Raw genomic sequence first — 15,140 nt, 5'->3', positions numbered from 1 at the left:
AAATTTATTTAATTATTTATTTTTTGGCTTCGCCCCCCCAGTTGTCTGAGGGACAGCAATCTGGCCCCCGGCTCAAAAATGTTGCCTACCCCTGACCTAGACTGTGTCCAGAGGAGGGCAGCCAATATGGTAGGGTCTGGCAACTGACCCCTATGAAGAATGGGGGCAGGAGTTAGGCAAGTTTAGCCTAAGAAAGAGAGGTGATAAGCTAACTATCTTCAAATATCTAAATATAGAAGATGGAACAAGCTTGTTTTCTCTTTTGCCAGAGGTCCCAAACCAATGGATTGAAATTACAAGACAGGAGATTTTCTCAAAATATTAGGAAGAATTTCCTAGCAGTAAAAGCTGTTCAACAGTGGAACGGTCTACTTCAGAAGGTGGACTCTTTTTTGATAGAGGTTTTTAAAAAGTTTGGTTGGTTATCTGTTGAAGATTCCTGCATTTGCAGAGGATTGAATCACATGACTCCTTGGATTGCTTCCCATTCTGTGATTTTATGGTTGATGGAATATGAAGATTTTGAAGAGAAGTTTGAAGAAAAATAAAAGCAGTGGCACCATGCAAGTGTTGTGTTTCAGGGTAAGAGTGATGCTGTTAGTAATAAAGAACAAGCAGAGAGATTTTAAGAGACACTAGATTATTGTTGTACATGTAACTACTAACTGTGAGGATAGTGTTACCAATCCCTTGATTCCCAATATGTGGTAAATTGCTCAGTATATTGTCTATAACTGGCATGAAATTAGTTAAAGAATATGTAAGTTAAGAAAACCTCTAAGAGATATTGTATGACACATAATTCAACATTCAAATCTAGCAGCCCCAGTAACAGTGCAATACAACACAGGTTGTTGGGTTTAAAAAATAAAAAATAAAAATCCAGAAGCACTTATATATAGGCAGGTTTCAGTCAACAAGGAGCTCATTCAGGCATGCGCTCAGATATAGTAACACACTCTTCATTAGACAAAAATGCCTGCTAATCCCTTGAATGTGCTAATAAAAGAGTGATCCTGTTCACCAGAGATAGTGCTAGTTTTCTTTGAGCTATTCTTTAAGGCCAATAATATCTGTAGTGTAAATATGGATTTCAAGTAAGTATTCCTAAAATTTGAAATATAAAGTAGTTTATATTTATTGTAATATAATTTGATATTTTATATTGTTGTTGCTGCTGTGTGTCTTCATTTCCAACGTATGGTGACCCTAAATTGAATTTATCACTGGGTTGTCTGGGGCTGAGAATGTGTGACTTGCCCAAGGTGAGTTTTCATGGCTGAGCAGAGAACCGAACCCTGATCTCCAGAGTTGTAGCCCAGTGCTCAAACCACTACACAATACTGGTTCTAATTTATATAGTATGCATTATATAAATATATAATTTAATAAAATATTAATTTATCTTACTAATTTGTATGTTAATATTGATAACTTACAGGCCTACATGCAATTGTTAGTTCCAAACTAAGTACACTCAAATCAAAAGGAACTTACACCAGTATTGACTTAACAAGTTCCACTTGTACTGCAGTTGGAATTAACAGATGTAGGTCACAGGTGTGAATTGTGTACCCTTCAAGGTGTTTTTGAACTGCAACTCCTAACATATCACACTAACACAGTGATGAATAATGCTGGGAGCCACCGTGCAACATCTGCAGGGCCACATTTCCACTCTGATTTGGGTTATTGTGTTTTTCTTGGTGTTAGGTATGTAACAGAACCAGCAGCATGTAGTTATTTGAGCATTTGAGTACAACCATGAAAAACTGCTGGTTACATACCTACATAGAAAACTGCTGGTTGATCTTGGGGAATTCTCTCAGCCTCAGAGGAAGGTAAAGGGAAACCCCTCTGAACAATTTTTGCCAACCCCCCCCCCCCCACACACACACAGGATAAGGTTGCCATAGGAAACAAGTTAAGACGCGCAACAACAGGTATTTAACTATGTTGTAAGCCACTTTGGATCCCAGTTCTGGGAGCATGGTGGGATACAATTAATTAAATAAATATTTAGTAAATATATTGTATTTGTGACAACTTAATTACCATAGTTGCAGGTCAACAGCAGAGTGTCCTGTTATTTGTTATATTGGTGACTGCTATATTGGTGACTTTATAAAAATAGAAAAGGTTCTAGAACAAATCATTTAACAGCTGGTGAGCTCTTAAAAAGGAATGCTGTGATTACTAAGAGTCAGCATGAGTTTCTCAAAAACAAGTCATGCCAAACTAATCTTATATTTTTTGTTGGTAGAATTACAAGCTTAGTAGATGCTTACAGTGCTGTGGATGTATTATACCTTGATAACAGTAGGGCTGTTGGCAAGATCTTTCATTACATTCTTTTGGACAACCTGGGAAAATGTGGGCTAAGTGGTAGTATTGCTTGGTGGATTTGTAACTATAGTAGTTGATGGTCTGAACCCAAAGAGTTCAGTACTGATTTCTTTTCATCCTGGAAAGAAGTAACTAATGAAGTGCCACTAGGTTTTGTCCTGGGCCCAGCATTGTTCAACATCTTTATAAATGGATTGGATGATGAAATAGGTGGCTTAATTTACAAATCGCAGATGACACCAAATTGGGAGGCATATGATCTGCATTCAGAATGACTTTGACAGATTGGATTTATGGGTCACAACTAACAAAATTAATTTCAACAAAGATAAATGTAAGATGCTACACTTAGCAGGAAAAACAAAATGTAGAAATGTAGAGTAGGTGACACCTGGCTTAAGAGTAATACATATGAAGAAGGTCTGGAGGTCTTATCTTAATAGCAATTTAGACAACTGCTGGATTTGAGAACCATAGGCAGGGTACAGACTGCCCAAAAAGGGCGGCCTGCTGGCGCCTTGTTTTGCTGTGTGAGGAAGCTGCAGCAAACAAACCGCGCGGTTTCCTCGTGCAGCAAAAAGAACCTGCAAAAAGCGGGTTCTTTTTGCGATGCCATAATGACACCACAGTGCACCAATGGCACACTCGAGACGTCATTATGGGGGTATGACATGCGGACACTAAGCGTCCGTCGCGTCAAAATGGTGGCGCCCATCTCTACTGGGCACCGCCAATTTGCCGCCCTCATCACGTGCTAGGGTTGAGGCACGTGTGGGCGGTGCGCCCTCAGCCAACCCCTAACATGTGACGAGGGCGCCCTATAGGCCCATCTGGACTGGGCCATAGTTATCCCTCTTCCAGTTAATGGTCAGACTTAGAACTTCATGATAACATTTGCGGATCGAGGAAAATAGCTTGGGTGGCAGATGTGTGGGAGGGGAGAGCATGGCAAATTCCATGGCTGCGTCATCACAGAATATGTTATCCATGGCTGCTGTCAGCCCACCCATTTCATTCCCTGATTTCTGACTTGCTGTAAACTCCAGTGACCTGAAAATATGAATCATTGACACCATCCCTTGGCCAAATTCTATTACAATGATCTCTGCAAAAGAATAGAAGCCAAGATATGTGACAGCCAGTGCAGTGTTACTGATGCTGAAGCATTTGCTTGTATAACAAGGAGTTGGAATATTGTGGCACAATAATAAAACAAAAACAAAAAACAACAACTCTGAGATAGCTGCTATTTTACTGTTAATCTGAATACCATATTTGTTCAGGCTTAATTACAGGGATGCATCTAAATCTATATTCTGTTTGCTGATGGCTCCCTCTATTCAATATTCCTGTACTTTCTGCCATGGTCATTCTGACTTTTATCTCCCCCCCCCCCATTATCTTTCTCTTTGATGGCAAAGTCCTTAGGGCTGGAACGTAGCTTTGGTGTGACTTCTGGACTCTTAGGACGCATGCATCATTGAAACACCAAACCTCCACTGTGACTCGAAGCAGCTTTATTTTGGCTGTCTGTAACAGGCCTTAGTCTAAGAAAACCCTATGAAATCTATGGGGTCATTGTATGTCAATAGATAACTTGAAAACTTGAAAACACACACACATACACACAATTACAAAGAATACTGATTATAAGTCATAAAGCAAAGATGAAAGGAAAAGAAAAACAAAACATAAAATGCAAATCACCAAAAAGAAGGGATACAAAACACATTTGGATCTCAAGATTTTATTGAGAAAGCAAGAACAGATAAAATTATTCCCTGAGAAACAGTCACTTATCTTCAGATTAGAGACACTGACATCTTCCAATAAATCATTGTGAGAGGAAGGGGTGGGTGGGGAGAGGTTTGTTTTGCCTTGAAACTACATTAAGCCACTGTTAGGTTATATATGAACAATCTACCATCCTCACCATCCTAGTTTAAAATCAACAGTAAGAATATAATTGACTTATTTCTGTAAATATTCCCAGGTCCAGGTTTCTTAACTGTTGTCTTTTGTGTGAGAGAGGAAGAGAGGCTAATCCAGCCAATGAGAAAATAAAAGTGGTGTTTCCAACCAATTTTACTATTTCCACTTGGCAGATCATGCATTTGACAACAATATGGCTTTTTAATTTCCTGCCTTGCCCATGGTTGTTACCTTCCTCAATGATCTCAGTCCAGCTCTGGGTGTTGGGTTTTACTGCCAAAGAGTGAGGACAGGGTCGTTGTGGATTAAGTTTCTCCTAAATGTTGTTCTCAGTTAACACATCCCAGCAATGAAGTAGCAGTTTGCGTACATGGCCTGGAAAACCTGTCAACATATACCACTGCTTGTGTAAGAAAAGACATCGCCAGATCAGTTCTGGTCTGAATATTTTATATTCTTTTTCCAGAGTGAATTGGTTTTCATCAATATTTATGTTTCATGTTGGTTTTGAAGACTGTGTCTCTGTATATACTTCTAAGAGGCGGTTTGAAATGGCTGCATGCTAGTGAAATAGTTCACACTTTCCAACTTTCATTCTTGAACCCAAACATTAAACAGCATGTAGATTGTCTTCAAAATCTTACGTTTCTTAACTTTGCATTGTCAACAGCACAAAGAAAATGTATACACTTTAAAACTGAACACCAAATGTATGTTTTTAAAAGTATATGACTTGTTTTATTTATTAAAAAGTTAATTTAAAATGTATATATTTGAAAAACAAAAAGTGCACGCAAAAAAATTATACAAAATTGAGATTTCCAAAAAGAAATAGATAGGGACATTTGTGTAGGCAGAAAGCAAATCAACCAATCTATCTATCAGTCCAATGCAGAACTGGGAGAGAATGGATTTTCTGTTTGAAAAATGAGAATCTGACATTGGGAAAATGAGAATCTACAACACCAGAACAAAATAACCCCTTTTTTGCTCCAGTTCAAGCTGGAAAGTGTGAACTATTTCACTAGCATGCAGACTGCATGCTGATGTGGAGAAGGGAGAAAGTATCTGCCAGCACCATTACTGTCCATATTTTTTTTTGGTTGACTACCCATTAATTGATTGTACATGCGCATGATTGGTTAGCTGCACCATTGACCCATAGCACACCCTGTGAAGCGTAATAACAACCAACAGAACACATTGCCAACAAAGTCATAGATTTAATAATAACATTAACAAACTGGTCAATCCAGTAGGGGCCCTTGGCGGAAGGTGGGGAAGGGGATATGCATGGTGGGCCTCCATGTTTGTGCTGTGCCAATGTGTCATCAGGTGCATTAATGCACCCTATGGGCATTAATAACCTTATGATCAATGGTGCAATCGGGTGGCTGGTCATCCAAATGGATGGACAGTGTGTCAAAGGGTAAGCTAGCTTTTCTCTTCTGTCTGCTCAATGCCTAAGTTATCATGAATACAAAACAGTTACCTAGATTTATTCATCTGTAACTGTTTCTCAAGGCAGGAGGGGCTATTTAGTTGAGAATACTTAACTAAGCAGCTGATATGGGATTGCAGCCTATGTGGATATCCATGAAATAGGGGCTGCAGGTAGAGTAGGGACTGGGTGGAAATTTGGGACTATTCTTGTGCCTTCCATTTACACAAAAGTCTCCACCCTTCACCCCATCCAGGGGTATGAGTTGAGGTTGCCCACATCTAAATCCAAAATTAGTGACTAGAGCATTTCTCTCATAAAAAGGCTGATTAATGTCTATGTGAGCTGGGTGAAGGTTTAACATCAGATAGCAGGGAGGTATTAAAACCACATGTATTTAAGTGCTTTGCATGTGTAAAGATAGCCATGGTTGGAATGGTGATTAGCCAAGCTGTTCGCTACCCCTCTCCAGGCTACAGAGTGTTCTGTTGGATGTCTGTATATAGAAAACAACTGGCTTGGTTAAATATAAGGTGGGCTATGGCTACACTATTTATCATAACCTGTTAAAAATACTTGCGCCCAACTGGCAGGGCATAGTCTGACATAAACAGACCCTAGCCAGGTGCAACATGTTCAAATTAAGATGTTTTATTTACATACTATTTGGAGGGAGAGGCACATAGAATGAAGGTTAATTGGAGGCCCTGGGATCAAATAACTGCTTATGAAAACTAAACCTAACCTCCATGGGTCTGTGCTACTAGGAATATTTGACTGGCCTTTTTTTTTTTAACTTACACACATTATTAGCTTAGGATAGTATTCACTTAAATATAAAGAGTGTGTCCTGTTTCCTGGTTGCTGTTTTTTATTGTCCAGAAAAATATCACTTCCAGGTTTTAGTTGTAAACCAGGTACAATATTTCATAACAGCATATTAATATTCATGTCTGATGATCTTTATGGTTCATGACTGCCTGGCTAGCTGTGGAATACGTAAGAGATGAGTGTGGGCTTGTTTGAAAGGAACATTTTCAACATGGATTAGGCAGGCATGAGGAATGAAGAGTTAATAATATCAACATGTTAGCAACTACAACAATAAAAAAGAGATGGCTCAGTATGTTCTTTTGTGTTCCAAGGACTGGACTGCAGCGCTGGATGCCACCTGAAAAAGATTTTATCGATGAAACCATTTTGAGGGATTTTATTTATCAGATGGTTTTTAAGATCTTACACATGCTGACTGCACAGAAGAACTCCACACAAACAGAACAAAGGGATGTAAAGAAAGTTTGTCAGGCTCAACTCGATAAAAATCGTGTTTTCACACCTCCCAAGACATTTCAGGAAAATGAAAACCTTGGCTTCAGCATTCACATATTTGTGAGGTTTACATAGCATTTATGAGAAATGAGGTGTGATTAAAGCTATGCATATATTTTAAAATTAGATCAGTTGAAATGTGCTTAACTGGAAAGATACATACAGAAACACGCTATGGGCAATGGGGAAAATTACATAAATTAAATAACTCAATTGCCAGTAAATGTGCAAATATTTAAAACGTTTTTAAAGTGTGTAAATTTTAATCTGTAAATTTCAGTATAAAAATTTCAGTATGTAAATTTCAGTGCAGAAAGACAACAGAACTTTTTCCAACTTGAAACTCAGTAAAATTGAGACAGAGATGTTCATATCCCTACCACAAGTACAATGTGTTTGCTTCCATGTAGCAGACTGTGGAGTCCTCTCCCCCCCATAACTAGATAATTTGACTCATTTACATGAAATGATTCCCCGCCACCTTCATTATCCATGTGAGTGAATATGGGGAAGGGAGCATAAAGTTTCAAACTGAAACATTTATTCACTCATGCTTTAAAAATCTGCCCTTAATGGAAGCTACCAACTGTGAGCCTTGTCGCATGAGAAAAGAAAGCCAAAACAGAGTGGGAGAGTAGCAGCTTTCTTTCTGCCTCGCCACATGTCATTGTAGCACTTCCATTCTCCTTCCTGGGGGAGACGGTCATAGAAGTGTGCCTTTTTCTAAATGGATTTCTCAAGTGTAACAAAAGGCACACTTTTACAACCGCCTTCCTCAGGAAGAGAACAGAAGCGCTTTGATGGAGAAATCCACAACTGTCCCGCTCCATTTTGGATTTCTATTATCATACAATAAAGACTCTGTATAATATCTGTATTCAGCACCTCAGTGGGTCAGAGTAGAAAACGCAAGCTCTATGTCAAATTCTCTCTGCTCTCATAAAGAACATTTAATATAAGGTATATAATTTTGCTATGCCATTATATCTAACTTGAGCATCCACGGATTTTGTTATTCACAGGGGCTCCTGGAACCAAACTCCAGCAGATAACAAGGACCCATGTATAGCACATGTACCATAATATTGTGTATTACCCTTGTCTCTATGAGTAAGCCTCTTTCTTTATTAATTCTTTTGTAGACAGTTCAGCTGTATTGGTTCTGCTCCTTAATGGGTGTGGTGACACAATTTACAGCGTGTTCAGAGAAGATTCCATAGTGACCAAAAACAGAGACCTTAGCTCACACTTGGATGAGCTGCATTGCAATAAAATACTCCAATAGTGTTGGCATAGCTATTTGGGTAGAATACAAAAAAGCACATACTCTTAAAAGATAGAAGATCAATAATATAGTATTCTGTTCTGACATATTAAGTAAGGTTGATGGGACATGCTTATTTATGAGGATATCAACATTGTTATCGTACTTTTGCAACAGACAAAAGGATATTTGGTACCTAGATAGTCCAAGACATATTGATAACAACAATAAAGTGGAAACAGAACATATTTATTTTGAAAAAAATATTGTGAATCATCATCATCAATACATAACCTAGAAGTTACACATTCATAGCTGATTTGTATTCACAATTCCTACATATTCAGTAGTGTAAGAAATATGCAGGGATCGTAAAAGTCACCTAATCCTGATTTATTGGGCAGTAGCTGCTGTGAATTATGGCTTCTGTTCTCCTGTCAATTTGGATATAGAAACATTCCACAAACCTCCTCCCACAAGTTATCTCTGTACTGAGATAGGAATCTTGCTTCTGACTGTCACACCACAGATCAGAGTTGGAAACATCAGCCAGCTGCCTCCTGACTGACAGGGGAGCAGACTCCCATTGCTCATAGCAACTGCTGCCTGCTAAGTCAGGATGGTTTGGGCTTGGACCAGGATATGTTACTTAGCTATGCAACTGAGGTTATTATGTAACCAAGTTCTATAGGGTCTCACAGGTCATAACCAGCACTTTGAATTGTGCCCGGGAACAGACTGGCATCCAGTGGAGCTGTTGGAGTAGGTGAGTTGTGTGGTCCCTGGTTACCCATCTGGGTGCACCCTTTTGTTCAGCCAAAGTTTCCAAACACTGTTCAAAGACAGTCCACATAGAACATGGTGCAGTAATTCAAATGGGATGACACTAGGGCATGTGTCATTGTGGCCAGTTTGACATCCCAAGGAATCAGCACAGCTAGCACATTGTCCTTCACTGTGTGAATGCACTGCTAGCCACTGATGAAAACTGAGCTTCCAGGTTGAGTACAGGAGTACAACCAAGCTTTGAACTTGCATTTTCAGGGGAATTGTAACTCTGTCCAGTTCAGGTTGACTCTTTATTCTCTGATCTGTCTTACAACTGACTAGGAGCACCTCTATCTTATTTGGATTAATTTGCAATTTGTTCACCCTCATTCAGTCCATTACTGATAGGTACCAGTTTAGAACCAAGAAAGCTTCCTTATTTTACTTACTTACTTACTTACTTACTGTATTTATACCCCTCCCATCAGCCCTAAAGGCTCTTAGAGCAGCTTACAATTATTATTATTTTTTAATTAGACGGTTCCCTGCCCTCAGGCTTACAATCTAAAAAAAAAAAAAGCTTGAACTGTGGTGGAAAGAAACAGTAGAGCCACATGTCTATTGCATACTGATAACATGTGAGATAAAAGGGAGGGATCCAGTGATGTCCACTATCAGAATGGCAAGTGTCAGCAGAACACGTTTCTTGTCTAATTTTTCATGACCAGATCTTTTTTGTCTTCCCATGTCTGCATGTCTTAGCCTTCAAACACCAACACTCTGATTTGGGCAGAATGAAATCTTGTGCAAGTGAACATCTGACCACATACGGGATTTCCCTTTTGGCTCCTTCTACAACATCCCTGTACTCTCTGCCCCAGCCCCTGGAACAGATTTATGGAAGACATTGCACAAGGATTCTCACCTTACACAATCCTCCTCCTAGGGTATTGTAGAGGACTCTTGTACCTTTAATGGTTGAATAAAAGAGGGAATTTCAGTAGGTATTACTTGTCATGCAACCAGGTAACAAGCAACACCTTCTAAAATTCCTTCCTCTGGCAACCCAACATCACTGTTATGATTTTATATGTGCCAGGCAGCTTGGAACAGGCACACAATAAGGAAGGCCTTGGACCTGTTCATCACAGTCTTTTCTCTGCTTTTAGATACAGTGGTACCTCGGGATACGAAATACCCAGGTTACGAAATTTTCGGGATACGAAAAAATCCCATAGGAAAACATTGTTCCGGGTTACGAATGTTTTTTCGGGTTACGAAAAAACTTTTGGTGCTTTTTTCGGCTTTTTCGCACGGAATCGCGGCTTTTCCCCATTAGCGCCTATGGCAATTCAGCTTACGAAGGCTTTTCGGGTTACGAACGGTGCCACGGAACGAATTAATTTCGTAACCCGAGGCACCACTGTACATGCTTTATAGATCTGTACCTATAGACCATAGCTTTTTGCCAGTTTGCAGCGCCACATTCAAACAGGAGAGGGAGGAAGAAGTACAACAAAAAAAGGAAATAATTATAACAGACCAATAATTCAAGACATTTATGGTTGGATATTGCAGATAACCCATTTCTGCCCTGGCTACACTTAGACCAGGACTAAGGGATGCCAGGTGCTGTAGGCTAAGTACTCCTGGACTAACAAAAAAACCTATGAAATTAATGGAGTCACCATAAATAGACAAGTGATTTTTATTTATTTATACATTTATTTAATTTATATGCTGCCTTGCTCCCAGAAAGGGACCCAAGGGAGCTCACAATTATATAGTTTTTAAAATTTTACAATTTTTTAAAAATAATTAAAATCATCTTGCTACAAAGGTATAAAATCACACAAAAACAGAAAATTTAAAACCATAAATAGACCACACACCCCATATAAAAGCCTCCCTGACAACAATGATATATTAAAAGTCTGCCTGAATAAAAAAGTCTTTGTCTAGCGGCAAAACCCACTAGGGTTAGGAGCTCCAGGGAATTCCAACCCACCTTAAATAATCTCTTACACGCTTTTCATTCTTCAAAAAACATTAACCAACTATAAATGAGAAGAAAATTAAACATGTAGTTTCTTCTTTTTTAGGTATTGTTTCAGCAGAATTTCATTGTTTCCTAGCTCTTGAGTGCCAGTTAACACCTTGCGCGCACACGCGCATACACATACACACACGCATATATATGGTTGAACATAAGAAATGAAAAGGGGAGTTAAGAAAAAAGTAAGGTGAGCAATTCTGTTTGGGTTCAGTATGAAAAACTGCATCTTACCATAGATTAACTGCTCATTTCAGTACAATGGGCTTTTAGTTTTAGGAATAGAATACATTTCTGTTCAAAACTATAACTTGGCTGTACCAAGATCCTTAATAATTCCAATGGTCACCACACCCTGCCATCAAATAATTAAAAACACAAAGTACAAAGAAAGAACAAAAAGTTTTTTTTTGACTATTTCTGATTTTTAAACTGCACAACTGTGCTTGAAATTGTTAATTTCATACAGATGCATATATTCATCTGTATGTTTATCAGGCTGGCTGTGTGCCGTCATCAGACCAATCCTCACCTTGGTTCATCTGAAGCACTTGGATTTTAGCCAGTTTGGTCCCACTGGTTTCCACAGAACAATGCCATCTTAAATCAGAAGACTAATATTTTAAGGCAAAGAATCTGAGTACAAAATAAATCCATTCTATATTTGTCTTACCAAGAAATTTATTGAAAAGTGCTACCCAATTTAATTGTGAAGTATTATTTAATGCTTTTTGTAATATACCTTTTCTAGCCAGTTTTGTTTTTAATAAACATCAGAAATCTCTTTAAGAATTGCACAGTAGTGGTGGTTATGGGAGCAACAAGGCTAAGAAATGTATTTGATCTTTCCCCGCTAGCCCCTCAGTTGCTCAGTTTTTGGCACAGAATAAAGACATTCCTGTTCTGTTTAGTGTTTGATAGTTTGAAATTAGGGTCTGAAGCTAGTTTTACTCTTTTGGAAGTTTGGCTGCTCTGTATTTAACTCTTAAAGTTCTTTTAATTTTTGTTTTCTACACTGACTTGAAAACCTTACATCCAAAAGATGGTTAACAAGTGTTTTAATTAATTATATGAAAGACTTCTTGAAAGACTTTCTATATTTTCTTACATTCATTTTAAATCAGATACCTGATTAATGACTGGTTAATGGAACTGTTTATGTTGTACAAAGGCATCTGTTTCTTTTACTGCCTTCTGATGTAGAGGTATATCTGTTATGATCAGCAAAAGATCACTTCCTTGCTGTGCAGAAAGTAAATTGTCCTAACTGTGGGTGTATTCAGACTGATTAAAAAAAAGAACAGAAAGTCCTAGATTTTGTTCCTGTTCTTTTTCCATTTTAATTTGGAGACCCATACACATTTCATTTACCCCATAATATTTTCTGTCAGCTCCCAGTATGACCAGAAACTTTATAGCCACTTCCTAGGATGGTTTATTGTTGTGTGCCTTCAAGTCATTTCTAATTCATGGTGACATTAAGTTTGTGGTGGCGGACCTATGGCATGTGTTTCCTCTCTGGCATGCGAAGCCATATCTGCAGGCATGCAGAGACAGTTGAAGGCACAGGAGGGCAGAACAAGAGGAGAAGCAGGCATGTGCCTGTTCCTCCTCTTCCCCTGCCCTCCCGTGCCTTCACCTGTCTCTGGGGAAGTCCTTACCCCGGAAGTCCCTCCCCAGAAGTCCCCCCTGGCACTGGGTGACACCTGGTGCTGGAATGCCAGTGGGTTGGGCACTTGGTTTCTAAAATGTTCACCATCACTGCCTTAAGGCAAATCTACAATGGGGTTTTCTTAGCAGGATTTGTACAGAAGGGGTTTGCCATTGCCTTCCTCTAAGGCAGAGAAAGTGTAATTTGTCCAAAGTCACCCGGTGAGTTTCCATGATCTAGTGGGGATTTACACCCTAATATCCCAGTGTCCTAGTCTGACACTCAAACCACTGCACCATACTGGCTCTTGGTTTATTGTATTTTAACCTTGTGTAATGTCAGAAAGAGCAGAATCAAAATCTGGGACTTAATACCTGGATGTGTCCTGTGATCCTTAATTTTGTTGTTATTGGTAATCCTGATAATTTTGAATTTAGCTTTACTTTATAATCTTCTGGTAGCAGCAGTGATATCTTCCTCTCTTCCCCCACTAATGAGATTTCAAGGTGGTAATTTGAGGTTCATTGTGCACTACATTGCCTGTTGCAATCTAACAATGGCAAGCTTCCTTTTCCTTAAAAAAATAATAAAGTACTTATCTCTACATTCAAAACTAGACATCCTCCTGATAGCTTTATCTCTTACTTATCCTGTAGTGTGCAGAAATAATTGAGGAATGAATAGTTTTTGAAAGCTCTTTGTTTTCACAAAGATAATCAATCTGGATTCTGGAAAGTGATAACAGTGGAAAAAATATTTATCTTAAGTCTTTGTTTTGTCCATATAATCCTTTGTACAATTGTTAAATCCTAGCTCACAGACAATGACTTCCAAATGCACAAGGATGGCATCCAGAGATCTGTGTAACCCAGGATGTGACTTTCTTCCTTAGAGAGTGTTTGTCTGTGGCCATATGACTTCATGTTATTACTTCATTATCAATTGAATTAATTATCCCTATTTTTCAGTGTATATAAACATATTGCAGTAGATTAAATCAAAGATTTCAAAGTAGCAGAACATTCCTAGCAAGAACCAATCTCCAAAGGCCTGCTACAGATCTGCTTTTTGTCTCCTGTTACCAAAGGGCAAACATGGTAACAGTATGGTCACAAGTGAAATCTTTTGAGCTCTACTCCTGTACGATTTTTAACATCTTTCCCTGATGAAGGAGCCAGTGGAGCTTTGAATGCTTGCATCATGTATTTTGTTTATTCTGGTTGGTCAAATAAAGGTATCACTGTTTTATGGATTTTGGATGCTATTGTACTTGGTTATATGGCCAACATGACTACCCCTGGATATGTTTCTTGTATTTTAGAGGTAAACTTGTATGACACATTTATTTATTCTATCATTCTCCAGCACACATGGATCCCCCTTAAAATTTTATTCTCTGCTTTTAGGATATTGGTCTTGTATTTTAATATCTAAATATTAACTTTTCTGTTTTTTCTCATATAAGTCCTCTCACAAAGGAAGTGCGATATCTATTAACTTAGTGTTATTATTTTTATCCACCGTGGCTAAAAAGGCAAGCTTTGTAGGTCATATAATCTTCCTCAAGGCTAAGATGGTCGGAGCAGATGTTCAAACCTCCAAAAAAGAAAAAAGTGGGTGGCTGGGGAGCCAACAGTATCAGAACAATTTTGGTCTGTATTCTTATCCAGGATTATTGGTTTATCTCTGACCACTTTCCATAACTTGGAATAGCTGTGACATTGTTCTTTGGATGCCAAGTGACACTCAGTCACTAGTTTAAGATAAATATTACTATTGATTAGAAAATTTTGCTTATCTGTCAGGTGGTTGCTTTGATGCCAGAATTGTATACAGTAGTTTTCTTTTTTTCCATTTGTATCAGCGGTATACTAGGACAATATTATTGATGCTTATTCTTTGTTATTTGATTCCTAAAGATAGTGTGGATATGTCTTGGAGATTTTGTGTGTGTATTCATCTGTCACTGTCCTGTCCATTGTATTTTCAGCTCATGCCTTTCAGCAACATCTCTTATGCTAGCAGTTACTGCAGTCAAGTCCACATTCTCTACAATCCTCCATGTGCAACTGCTTTATAGCTATAGCTGCATGGAAAAATCTAAAATGGCTCACTTGCATTAATGGGTGTAATTTGAAACAAGAATTTATGCAACAAAGGAAGCTGCAATAATGTGTTCACCATTACACTCATCACTATACTCAGGAAGCATCCCATGGCAACTCAGTTGTGCTGACTCACAGATTATGTCCACCGTGTGCACAACTGTTCCACAGGGAATGCTTCAGAACATCCGAACCAGGCATTTATTTATTTATTTATTTATTTATTTATTTATTTATTTATTTATTTATTT

The sequence above is a fragment of the Sceloporus undulatus genome, chromosome 1 (assembly GCF_019175285.1).
Source record: "Sceloporus undulatus isolate JIND9_A2432 ecotype Alabama chromosome 1, SceUnd_v1.1, whole genome shotgun sequence".
Classification (NCBI taxonomy): domain Eukaryota; kingdom Metazoa; phylum Chordata; class Lepidosauria; order Squamata; family Phrynosomatidae; genus Sceloporus; species Sceloporus undulatus.
The sequence above is the reverse complement of the archived record's forward strand: the minus strand, read 5'-3'. Positions refer to the sequence as shown.